Source organism: Heterocephalus glaber, unplaced genomic scaffold (assembly GCF_053883595.1).
Source record: "Heterocephalus glaber isolate CG9 unplaced genomic scaffold, H.glaber_assembly_v1.0 deba00001465, whole genome shotgun sequence".
Classification (NCBI taxonomy): domain Eukaryota; kingdom Metazoa; phylum Chordata; class Mammalia; order Rodentia; family Bathyergidae; genus Heterocephalus; species Heterocephalus glaber.
In genome coordinates, this window is record NW_028258312.1 from 30,346,015 (window position 1) to 30,359,719 (window position 13,705).

Consider the following 13,705-nt stretch of genomic DNA (forward strand, 5'->3'; position numbering starts at 1 on the left):
AGCAAGGCCATTTCCGGCAGTGTCATGTCAGGGAGGCAACATGCAGGCCCTCCTGCCGACTGCCAGCCAAGGCCAGAAAAGAAATCCGGACACCTCTGTTCCTCTGTTCCAAGTTTGATGCTTCCGCCTTTGTAATTCCTGTCTTTTCAAGCCTTCTTGGGGATAATTAATATAACGTACGCTTTTGGCTGATCAAACTGAGACTGCTTTACACAGTACTGAGAAGCTTAACTGTGAAAAGGAGTTGACGGTTTAGAAGACAGACCCGATGGCGTGTATGAGGAACAGGAGGCCACAGAGCTGCATGAAGCCTCGCGAGCTCACAGTGCAAAAACATCACGCGCACTTTGGGCTGAGCCTCTGCACTCCTTCCCGGGTTTGGGGGTTCACCCACCATGGGACCCTTCAGGTTCAAGAAGAGTGCGCTACATCACGGAGGCCAGACCCAGAGCCTTGCAGTCCCGCTTCCTGTACACCTGGGGCAGGTGTGTGGCTGTGGCCGGAGCAGGTACCTGGACCCGCTGAAACCTGGGAATGGAAGCCAGTGGCCCACAGGGTGAGGACAACGGAAGCCCTGGCTGTGAGCTGATTTTCGGCATCATCTTAATTGGATTCAGGGAGCCTGGATGGCTGGTGAAGGAGTCTTCTGGACCCCTCCTGGATCCCCTCTGGGAGCCCAGGGACTGAGAGGGGGACTTCTGCCCCCAGTGTGAGTCGGGACTGTCCAGGTTGTCGGGGCCTGGAGAGAGCAACAGGCAGAGGAAAGGGAATGGGGTCCTCCTGGAGCGGGGGCACTGTCTTCTCCACCCTCAGACATCACCATCCCAGGCTCTGCAGCCTCTGGACTCTGGGACCTGCACCACCACCCCAGGTCTTTGAGTGAGGGTAACACGGGTGGCTCCAGCTCAGTCTGCTGTGGGGCCTTTGGGCCTCCATGGTTGCATGAATCAGTGCCCAGGAAATCTCCTCTCCTCTTCTCTTTTCTTTCTTCTCCTTCTTCCTCTCTTCCTCTTATCTATCTCTATCTTTTTCTCTGATATACATATAGAATATGCATATGTGACCGCAACATATGGTGAATATTTAAATTTTAAAAATTTGTTAGACCTAGTGTCACAAATCCCCCTCAAAATCCTCCCCGTTGCTTCAAACACACTCATCCCATCGTCCTTGCCCCTGTCTGCAGCAGCTCTGGAGTCCTCTTTCCTGAGTGTCTGTAGTTGTGCTGCAGTGCCTGCCTGATGTCCTGAATCTGTTTAAAACAGTTTTGCTTTCCTGCTCATTTTGACTTTGGGGTGGAGCCAGAAGAGCCCAAAGTTGCCTGGTGCCACATAGGATGCATAAAGCAAATGACACAGCGCTGTGTTTCTATGAGCTGCCTTTCCACCGGATGGCGCTCAGCAGCAGCATTCCCTCTATCTTTTATCAGTCCTTATGAAGAATTAGGAAAGAGGACTCCAGAGCTGCTTCAGAAAGTGGCAAGGACAGTGGAATGAGTGTTTGAAGCAATGGGGAGTATTTCGAGGGGGATTCATGGCAATGTCTTTTTGACTGTAATACATCTTTAGCTAATTTTTATTTTTATTACTACATATTTGCAGTAATGCAGTTTATGTAATCATCCCCCATAAATCTTGATCGCACCTTGTCTGAACCCCGACTACTACACGTCCCAGCCATGTGGGTAATGCTGCCCTCAGGTGCCAGGCCGGCTGGGCTGGCAGTGGCGTTGCAGAAGCCTCTGTGCTGGGTCTTCGTCGTGGTAGTTGGGAGCCCACAGAACCCTTCCTTGGCACTACCTGGCCCTGGTTCTGTTGTGTCATCATCTCTTTGTCACCTTGCCTGCTCATCCTCCCAGTCTGGTTCCCCAGGCTTTCCTGTGAATTTCTGAACTATTAATCATATTTTCAGTAAATTCCTTTCTACTCGAAGGAGTGACAGCTCATTCCTTTCTTGTGACTAAGAATCCTGAGTAGTAGTACGCCAACGATCACAGATCATTTTTGTTTTCTGCTCTTGCGTATGTTTTCTAAAAATTTCTAAAATTGCATGACTTTAGTAGTCATGAAAATGTAGGTCTTAAAACTTGCAATTACTTTGGATTCTTGGTTTCCTTAATTGTTGGGAAACATTGACCTAAATTACTCAAGTGGAATCCACGTTGCTTCTACTGGAATAAGGTACCTGGTGACTTCAACCTTAGCATAGGCCAATGATGAAGGCATTTCAGTGAGAGAAATCCCTTTAGGTAGTTATTGTTGAAATTCCCAAAGCCGGGTGTCTTGGCACACACTTGCAATCCCAGCATCGAGGAGGCTGAGGCAGGAAGATGGCTGTGAGTGAGAGGTCAGCCTGACAGCAAGACACTATTTCTAAAAACCAAAGAGCCCAGAAACCAGCAAAATTCTAGACACTGATTCTTACCTCCCAATCCTAATATACACATACTTTCTACTTGTTTCAGAGCTTCTCGGTCCATTAGAAGTTATCCTTAGAAAGTTAGACTGTGTTTAGGGAGTGTTAACACAATTTAAAGAGACAAGACCTTCCCATAGCACTGATGTTCTTGTAAATGCTGCTCTTGGCTTTGATCTGTCAGTCGTGCAATTGGCCTGGGAGAGTATGGACCGTGTGTGAGCAGCACAGAGGTAGGCAGGGAGGAGTGGCATTCTTCCTTAGAACAAAAGCCCAGCTGCCAAGAGAAAGCAAAGTCCACCATTGTTAAGAAGTGGCTACAGTTTCTATGTCCCCGTAAAAGGCTTTTGGAATTTCCACCTCCATTAGGAGATCAGCTGTTCTTGGCCACTAGCAAGACTCACGTTACACAGGGTCACTGTCTCCTGCCATGCCACTGCCACCACTGAGATGAAGTCAGGGGACCCCGCAGATCGGAACCATTTGGGTCCCGGGTGCCAAAGTCCTCAGGGTACAGAGACCGAGTTGGCCCCGTGAGCAACTGAAAGGGCCTAGCAGAGTGGGAGGAAGTGGAAGTCAGACAGACTTGATGTTAGATCTCGGCCTGGCCCCCGTCGGCTTCCTGTGTGAGTTACTTGGCCTTCCTGAGCCTCAGTTTACACCTACGGAATGGAGATTACAGACCCACCCGGGGTGGTAAAAGAGGTAACAAGTACTCCAAGCACTGTTCCTAGGGTGGAATGGCCACTCAGGAAGTTTAAGTTATTTTCCATTTATGACTGCTTCCTTCCTTATTTTTCTAGGAAAATTTTATCTTTTACAAAGACTAACTTTAGGTAAAGTTTTCACAATAAGATAGTTAATTTCCTTAAATTTGTCAAACCTGGTAACATGCTATTTTCACCTGATTATTCTGCGGAAAGAGATGCCTTGCCCAAACCAAGAGCAATTATTGATACAGGGAAACACTCTCAGTGCACTGGGCAAATGTTTTGTGTCAGTGTTGCGTGTGACAAATAGATCATCATTTAACACATAGCCAAAACTACTGAAATGCAGCAAAAATGTATTAGAGCTCATGGGGTTGAACAGTTCCACAACAACAACGAAAGCATTGGCATTTGTCCCACGAGCACGGCAAGCTTCAGTAGATAATCAACACTTTCTTCTGTCTATTGAATAACAGAAACACTCCCTGAGCAAAATGCCTTCATACATTGCTCGAGTGTGGGTAACTAGCTTGGGCATTAAAATACAGCCTTCCCATACATAGCCTTCCAAACAGAGTTTCTCTCGCCAGCTTGTAAATGGGGCTCCTGTCTGTGTTTGAGAAGGTGACAACAGAAGTACAGAAAAGGAGGAAAATCAAACTGGAAAAGAAGCTCTGTCAAAATTAAAAAATCAATAATTTTGCTACTGAGAAATTGCCACCGTCCTTATCCAAGAAGGAGTGGAAAGGTCAGACCGAGCTAAGCTGTGTGATAAATGAGTTTATAAAGCAGCTTGTGTCAGGAGCCTAATTTAATTGGCTTCCTTAAGTGTGATAATGTACCACACTTCTTACAGATTTCTCCCTTTATTAAAATCTTAAAATTAAGCTGAGTGTAAGGTGTACCATGTCTACCTTAATGATAGCAACAGTATCAATGTCTGCCGGGGCACAGGCACATTCTTCCTTATTATTACCAATATCTACCCAAAATATTAAAAACAAAATGAGATATTTTTTCTTCTTGACATTTTTGACAACTCCAAGTCACATAAAGACAAAAAAATTTTTTTTATTCCATCACACCCTGCCCTGGATATTTGGACCCTCACTACATACCTGCTGTCATTGTTCAAATAACAAATTAAATGGCCAAGCTGACCCGGAAGCTGAAAAGTTTCAAGTGGACCAATTTCTAAACACTTAGATGCGCATTCTTGGCTTTAAAACCCAGTTTCCCTGACCTCTGCCTGTTGTGTTATCAGTGTAGTCGGTGTCCCCGGGATGGTCACTTTCTACAGGAAGAGGAAGATAAGGTATTTGGGAGACAAAGCCAATTTTATCACAATTTTACACAAATTCCCCACTTCTTTCATTAAAAGATCTGTTAGATAAAGTGACAGTGGGTTATATTTTTAAAAAACTAAAGAATGATGCGATCCAGCCCACACTTGCCTCCTGGGATATTAAGAGAAAGAGTAAAAGCTGATGCAAGTTCCATGAAGAACGAACAGCGCTGGTGCAGCAAGGAATCAAGTCCGAGCTCAGAGCATGCAGTCCCAGTGTCCACATGGCAAGGGGGTATGGGGAACCCAGGGAGGATCCAGTCAGACTTACACTCGCTTTCTGCTGATAACTGAAGGGGATGGTTGTGGAAGTTGTCCAAAACAATCATCAGAAAAACGGAAGATTCCAAAGTCAGTACGTTTAGGAAATTCTGCAGGAAATGGGGTAAAAACAGTTTTTCTGTATTATTTTTGTTTTCTAAAATTCTGATAATCCTCCACACCTGTAAGTGAGGATGCATTGAAATCTTCAAAACTGTAGCGATAATAGTAGAATCCTTCCCACTCACAAAAAAGCCAGGTTTACATGTTAAATAAGGCAGCCTGGTCACTTTCTGAACGTTCCAGACTTATTACATTTAATTACATATATTACATTTTTCATCAGGAAAAACTAGAAAATCCTCTCCTTTTCTCACTGTCACATTCAGTCCTGAGGGAAGTCCTGTCCTCTGCCTCCAAGACACCCCGAATCCAGGCCCTTCCAAATGGCTCCCCAGGCCATGGCCCAGTCAAAGAGCCGTCTGTGCTCTCCTGGAGTTGGCATCAACCCCCGCAAGTGATCGCTCTGCTACCACTATCATCTCTCTTTGGTCCATGTGATTTGTTCACAGAGAAGCCAGCTAGAGGAATCTTCCTGAGTATTTACATTTAAAAACTTTCTACAATCAGACACATCGCCATGAATCCCCCTCAGAATCCTCCCATTCGCTTCAAATACACTCATCCCATTGAGTGTGGGATAGCTCATTGTCCTTGCCACTTTCTGAAGCAGGTCTGGAGCCCTCTGTCCTGAGTGTCTTTGGGAGATAATGATAAAAAATACAGTGAATGTCGCCACCGAACACCATCCAGAGGAAAGGCAGCTCGTGAAAACATTACAGTGTCCTCATCCACCTCATTCACCAGATCTGCCACCGTGAGACTTCTCCAAAGTCAAAATGACCATGAGAGAAAAATGCCTTGAATTGATTCAGGACACTGAGGCCGCCAAGCAGCGCTCCTATGTTTGTCTTTCTATGCCCGGCTGATTTTGCTAACGTAATGACCTCCAGATTCGCCTGTGTTGCTGGAGACGGCAGACATTCCTTCTTTTTGTAGGCCGTGTAGTATTCCCTGGTGTGTATATACCACATTTTCTTTATCCATTCATTCACCGACAGACACAGGTTGGTGCCGTGACTTGGCTGTGCGTAGTGCCTTAAACCAATTTCATATCTTTGGGGTAATATCCAGAAATGGGATAACATGGTAATTCTATTTGTACCTTTTTTTTTTTGTACCAGAGATCGAACTCAGTTCCTTGTGCTTGCACATCTGGCAGCGAGACCACTGAGCTAAATCCCCGGCCCTATTTATACCTTTTTGAGGAGCCTCAATCCAGTTTTTCAGAAAGGTTGTGCTGATACCTATTCCCCCCATGAAGGGGACATTTCCTGAGAACCGCACCTGACACACTGCGTGTAGACTTGTCAGCCCTGCATCACTCTCACGTGTAGAAAGGGAGGACTGGGGGAGGCTAAGCCGCTCTTCCACGGTCTCATGGCCGGCTTCTTCCTCTGCATCACACTGATCATAGGTCAGGGGAAAATATCTGCTTCAAAATATTTACTTTATAATTCCCTAAAACTCTAGCAATGCAGACGCCCCAACTGCTAATAACTGTACAGCTACAAAGCCTGCAGCTTCTGTCTTGTTATTGCAAAATACATTGACATTTCTTTTATCAGGCACTTGACTGTTCTAAATAAATGAATTTTTCAGATAACTAAGGCTGACTTGTTAAATGTCAAAATTTCATTTATTTATATCGTGTTTGGTAAGGTGTTTCTTAAATGTGTATTACTCAGCCTTTTTAAAGAAGAGTTTTGGCTTTTTGAATAATGTATGATAAAATTTAAGAATATCATTATTATTCTGAACAAAAAGAATTTCTTATCCTTCATAATAGGATTGGCTGCATAATGAGCGGGGTTCCATCCCACTAAGAATGAGAACACAGAGTGTCGTCGGGGTGTGTCCCAGTTAGGGGGCCGCCTAGCACCCTAGGGCCTTGGGTTCCATCCCCAGCACTGCAGAACAAAGTGCAGAGCCTCTGGCTCCAAATCTACACGGAGCTGCCCGGTGACGGTTAGGTGCGTGCCATCAGGCTGAGCCCGGTGTGTCTACAGTTGACCCACATCCTGTTGGACGGTGTCCTGTACAGAACAGGGACTCCCACACAAGAACAGCGCCGCGGCAGCCCAGTCAGTCGTGCAGGGCTCCTTTCTCTAGAGTAACTCAAATGTGGTAAGAATAAGGACAGCAACACGATTTATGCATCCCGCTTTCTATACACTTGTCTAATTGGTCCTCAGAAAACCCTACAAACTTCATTTAGGGTTTTACGGTTGTGGGCAACAAACTCGACTGAAGCAGCTCTAGCAAATACGGGTTTTATTTTCAAATATTCAAAAAGGGTCTAGTATCTAGGATATATAAATACGTAATGAACTTTTATACTGTGTACCAGTCAGGATTCTGCAAAGAACAGACCAGTTATATACAGTCTTTTCCATATACAAAAGAAAGAAAGAGAAAGGAGCAAGAAAAAGAAGGAGTTTAAAATTTGCAGGGATCGACTCTCACGGTGAATGTTCAGGTGGGATTTCTACACTGCGGCCTTGAGGCTGAATGCTGTTTTCTCGAGGAAACCTCACCTCTTGCTCTTCGGGCCTTCACCTACTGGGACGACCTGCATTGCCAAGCATGATCTGCTTTACCGAGTAAACGCCAATCCCGCTTACAAAATGCCCACGTGGTGATATGTAGACCGGGCTTTGACCCAGCCAAGCTGGCACAAAACTCAGTCACGCAACTCAGTCACAAAAGAACCCAATTCTAACATGGGAAAATGATTTCAATAGACACTTCTCCAAGAGGATCTACAAATGACCAGTAAGCGCACACAAGATGTTCCACAGCGCTCGTCTTTGGGGAACTGCAAATCGAAACCGAAATGGGAGCACGGACGGGGTGTGGGTTGTGGAGAGCAGCTCTCTAGTGTGCATAAACCCGGTTCTGTCTCCAGCACCAAACAGACAGACAACTGCACAGTGAGTCCAATTTCAGATCCGATAGGGATGGCCAGGATCGCATTTTTAAAGAGGAAAATAACAAGAAGAGTCACAGAGGACGCCTAGAAATCGGAACGCGCACTGTATTAGCCTTCCTCAGCGGTCATCACAAATCATTATAGTGGGCGCTGTAAACAGCAGAAAGGCTAGAAGCCTGAGATCAGGCTGCCAGCGCAGTAGGCTCTGCTGAGGACTCTTCCTGGCTCGCAGACGGCCCCTCCCTTTCACTGTGTCCCCCATGAAGGAAAGAGGAAGTCCGCTGCCTCTTACTCTTGTTACAAGGACCCTAGTCACGGGCTCTCCAGCCTGATGACCTCACCTAACCCCGGTTTCCTCCAGAGACTCCATGTCTTGATGTCCTCATAGGGTTAGGGGTTCCACACATGAATTTTGGGTGACATGGACACTTACAACATAACACTCATGCAACCCTGGTGGAACGCAAAATGGCACAGCCACTGTGGAAAAGTTTGGTGAGTTTCTCGATGAGTTATACATAGGGTTGCCATGCAACTGAGAAGCTCCATTTCTAGGTATATACCTAAAGGAATAAAAACATCCTCAGGCAAAAACTTGCACACAAGTGTTCATCGCAGCTTTGTTCACAATAGGCAAGAGGTGGAAATAACCCCAATGTTCACTGACAGACATATAGCTAAAGAAAATCTGATATATCTACACAATGGATTACTGTCCAGCTATAAAAAGAAATGATATATAGGTACATGCTAAAGTATGGTCAACCTGGAAAACATGCTAAACGGAGTAATTCAGAGATAAGAGGCTACCATATAATTCCATTTATAGGAAATGTCCAGAAAAAGCAAATCCATAGAGACAGGAAGTGGATTGGTGATTGCCTAAGGCTGAGGGGAGGAGAAAATGGGGAGTGGCTGCTAATGGAGCTTCTTTTGGGGGTGATTAAAATGATCTGGAATTACATAGTGATGATGGTAACACAAGGATGTAGTAAATATACTAAGACCCACTGAATTGTATACTTTAAAGGATTGGCTTTTATGCTATGTGGATTCTATTTTAGTATCACTGTTAAAAAAAAGAGTAAAGGGTTTACAACAATTCTGACATCTTGACAAGTTTGAGAGTTTAGAGGCCTTTTTTGGTTTAACTTCTTCTTAACCCAAACAGGTGAGCTGACTGATAGAACTACATAAGGGGGCTCTGAATAATTGAATTATTTCTGAAGGAAATAAGTCAATCCTGAAAGAAGGGGCAAGGGAAGAAGAGAACATCTGCTTGTGTTGGAGTCCTGGTCTCCACTCCTCTGATTTCCATAATGCCTTCCGAACTCCCTGTTGATCTTTCTAAGTCCTGGAATTCAATTGGAAGAACACTGGTTGAAGACATCTGGTGAGGCCAGAACCATGTGTATCAGTGCCTCATATTTAATCTGAGGGACTATACCGGTCATCTCAAAGTATTAGACAGGGCCTAGAGTTGTTGGTGCTCTTGTCAGAGACCTAGTGGTGGAGGGAGACATGTTGAAGAAATCTAATTGTCTAGAGGTGTTAAAAGTTTCTGTGGGTTGATATCTTGGTGCCATGCTTTAAAATACAACCTTCTGAGTTATTTACAAGATCCAAATTGAGGGACTTCAATGAGCTGAAGTCTAGTGATATTGATAGTGACCTAGAGCTTATGAGGAAAGACAGAAGCTCAAAGAAGTGACTCGTTCCAGGGTAAAGCTCAGATAGATCACTGCATAGAGTAGGCATAGGCTTTGTTCCCCAAGTCCAGCTCAAAGCAGGAGGCCTGTGTTGTTGAGAAAACAAATGTCATCCAGATCACTGTGTCCTGTAGGTAGTCAATTTTCACTGCCCCACATGGGAAAGGCTGCTTCTGATAAGGGGCAATCATGGGTTTTTCAAATTAGAATTAAGGCAATTTGAAATTACATAGTATAAAAAATAAAATCTTCATGTCCCAAATGGAAAGAATGCAAATTATGAAATTGCTTCTGAGTTTGTCAAGAACCTCAGTTTCAAAGCTGGTATGTAAAGGATTTCCAAACTGGATTTATGCTATTTCTATAATGATGCCACCTGCAGCTAAGCGGAAATAGCTGTTCTTCTCTCTTTTGGTCACCATTAGGCTGCAATTAAAGGAGTTTTGAATTACACAATGTCTTTTGAAGTTCTTCCTTCATGAAATGCTACTACCCTGCACCTCCAAGAAGAGATTGGGCATGAGAATCCCCAGTTCCATGGATCTCAACAGAATAGTGGTGAGAGGAGCTTCCCCAGTGGCCCCTGACCCAAATCAAGACACACAACCGGTTGGTTAATGGAAGGTATTGAAGAGGTACATTAACAAAAACATAGACACACACATCAACTGTGTATTTTAAATTTAAATAATCATGCAATCTTTTGTCAATCTTTTGATATAAGGCCAGGACTTGTTATTTGAATGTTGGTGAATTAGTTGAAGTCCTGCCTCATTTTCCTTCCACCAACAACAGCATTTATATATCCCTTAAATCTCCATACTCTTTCCAATTGCAATTTTCTTTAAAGGGAAGCAAAACCTTTAGAGATTTGAGTGTAGAATTCATCTAGATTTTTGCAGTTGCCTTTCTTTTTCTTTTTCTTTTTCCTTTTTGAGACAGGGTCTCCCTATGTAGTTCAGGCTAGCCTTGAACTCATTATGTAGTCTAGGATGGCCTGGAACTCATGGTGATCCTCCTGGCTTAGCCTCCTGTTTGGTGAGATTGCAGGTGTGCACCACCATGTCCACCTTGCCTTTCCATGTTAACTATTGTCCAGCAAATTATGTCTACTGAAAACTTTTCAAAATATTTGTCCAAGTTCTCATAGAGACAACTCTTGGCTTTTATATTCATATATCATATACTTTTTATAGTATTTAATTTAATTTGCTAATAATAATGACAAGTTCAATCCGCATGGATCAAGGCAGGGAACAAGTGACCAGTGTTCAGTTGCTGGTAACAGCAGGGCCTGGGGTTCCAGGGAGCAGCGTTGGGGCCAGAGCGTTCTCCTGTGCAGTGGATATTAGTGTGTTTGATGCACTATTGGGGACATTCTCAGACGGTGTCTCAAGGTCCACTAGAGCTGCTCTGTGTCACCAGTTCTGCACATCTCCCCCTCTGTCTTCCTCGTGGCTGAATGCTCACTTGCAAGCCCTCCTTTCTCAAACAGCTGAGCTCAAGGGGTGGCTAGGCCTGCTCCGTGTCCCCAGGTCTCTGCCCACAGGGTGACAGCATCTTCCCTGGTGATTGTCATGGGGCTGTGGTGTGACTGTTCACTCTATGACACCCAAGTGTCCTTCTACAGTCTATGACTGGTTTAGCAATATAGCTCTGTAAATTATGAGAAATTGTGCCTGAAATCTGAATGGTAGGTTCAGATGACATAGCTGTTAGGGTTTGGATCTAAAATGTTCCCCAAAGTCTCATACGTTCAGAGGTGGGGCTTTTGGAAGGTAATTAAATCATAGGGCACCATACATATCAGTAAATTAACCCATTGTTGAATTGATAGCTGAATGGATCACTAGGAGGTGGGGTCTGGTTGGAAGAGGTAAGTCAGCAGTGTGTGACCTGGAAGGGTATATTCTTGTTCTACATCCACCTTCCTCTCCTTTCTGGCTGCAGAGGGTTGAGCAGCTTTCCTCTGCCAGGCCCTTCCACATGCTGTTTTTGTCTTCAACCCAGAAGACCATGAACTGAACCCACTGAAACCATGAGATAGAATAAACCTTCCCTCCTTAAAGTTGTGAGTGTTGAGCATTTTGCTCCAGCAATGGGAAAGTGGTTAACACGGCAGCTAACTCAGAGCAGCTCTGCTATCATAAAAAGTGATTTTGTTGGCCACTCAGGGTAACACAGTAGGAGGCACAGAATGCAGCCAAAGGCCTCTTTTGGTGTTCCCTTGCCCTGGCGGACTTCAGTCCTAGACAACTGACCCTCGTCACGACTGGAGCCTCTGAAGAAAACCTTAGATGCCTGCTCATTGAATCCTGAAAATCTCAGCATCACCTTTCAGTTTTATTGACACCTTTACTGTGTAAGCCACACAGGGTAAAGCCCATTGCACCGTGTTAGCTGTGGGACAGCATGGTCGCAACTATTCTGAAATTCCATACTCTTGGACTAGTCGGCTTCCTTTCCTTCCTCTCCAAATCACCTTGCTGATCAACTACCCTGGGTTGGAGTGGGGAAGCTTGGTACAATTTTTTTAAAAGTTTAATGTGAAAGTTAAGGGAAATGAGAATCCGAAGGACATATTGGGCTGAAAAATTCATGAGAATCATCAATATTAAGAATGGAATCACATTCAAAATGCTATGCGTATGGAAGAAAAGAGAGATACATAGAAATTGCGTCGCAGAATGACAAAAGAATAAGTCTTTGAGAAAATAACGTCACTTGGAAAAGAAATGCATGAGAAATAACCTAAAAACCCAGGGGCGCTGGGCAGGAAGGGGCCAGTGGGTCCTGACAGCCCCATCTGCGACAGCACGAGAGCAGCTTACTGGCTGCGGGTTGGGGCTGTGCTTATTTCAGGGTTCGGTTCTCCCCTCCACCTTTTCCCTTTGCCATCTTTATCAATCCTTTGCAAACTAGAGCCCGACTTCTATGTTGTCCCAAGAGATGTAACGCTTTCCAGTCGCTCCACAGTCACACACAGCTCTCACGTCGTCACCAGAGAAGCATCTCCTGGTTGCTTAGACACTGGCCTTCTTCAGGAGACAGGCTCTCCCTTTGCACCACACTGAGGCTAAGGAACAAGGAACTCCCCAGCTCATGGCTCCCAGCAGGCACCCTGTGAGAGCTCTGGCATCACTCCAGGCAAAACCCCTCCAAACTTGTTCTCTGCAAGATACTTTTCCTGTAGCCATCTCCAGCTGGACTAGATTTCTCTGGCCTCATTCAGTGTCTCTCGGGGACTCTCATAGCCTGCTGTGCCCCACATACCTCTGTGCCATGGTGGATCAAAGCCATCTCCTCTCTCTCTACCCAGGTCCGTGCACTGGTAAGGTCTCCGTCAGTTGTATAACACACCCTGCAGATGTCCCTTCATCTGTAGGGATTCCCTTAGCGCACATCATGCTGATGTAGCTCACTGGCTCCCAGGATCTGGTCACCTCCACACCTCCAAATGCCTTGGTTTTATTGGTCACTTGTGGCAAATCCCAGCAGAGACCTGCATGCACACCTTTCTTCCTGAGGCCACCAGAGACCCCCTCTCACTCTGTCCCTCCCCCAAGCTTCTTCAGCTCCGTGTGCTCAGCAAGCACAGGGGCTTTCTTTGCAAAGTGGGACCAGGTCCTGGCCTTTCCCACCCTGGGGATGGAAGCATCTTCCCAGCAGAGCCCTGGCCCCTTACAGGGAAATTCTCTCTTCACTGGAGACTTCCTTCACTCAGTTCCAGCTGTGCTCCTCGTGCGCAGTGGTTGGCCATTTCTCTTCACCCCAGTGGCCCCAAAGCGACCCTTTCCATCAAGTTCCACGCTGTGACTCCCTCCACAGTGGACTTCTGGCTTGGGCAGCTTTCTCCCTCTGCCAGAAAACGCCTATGTTCACCTCCACACTAGCTGTCACACACTGCTGCCTGACTGCATTCTCTGGTAAGATTTCTCAGCACGACAAACTCTCACTCAAACCAAACAGCAAAGCAACGTTCCAGGAGAAGGACCCAGGGGATGCCATTCTCAGCTTTCCTCTACCACCCCCAGGCTGTCTCCAAGGGCCTCCACAGCTCCCTCTGCGATGTGTGCTAGTTCTGGATTCACGCTGGGATCTCGCTAAATCTGTACCTGCTCCATATTCCTATGGGATCTTCAATCCCCCTATATCCCAATTACTCTTAAACTTCAGGCTGCTGCAGTTACCTAAAGGCGGGCCCTTCGCTCCA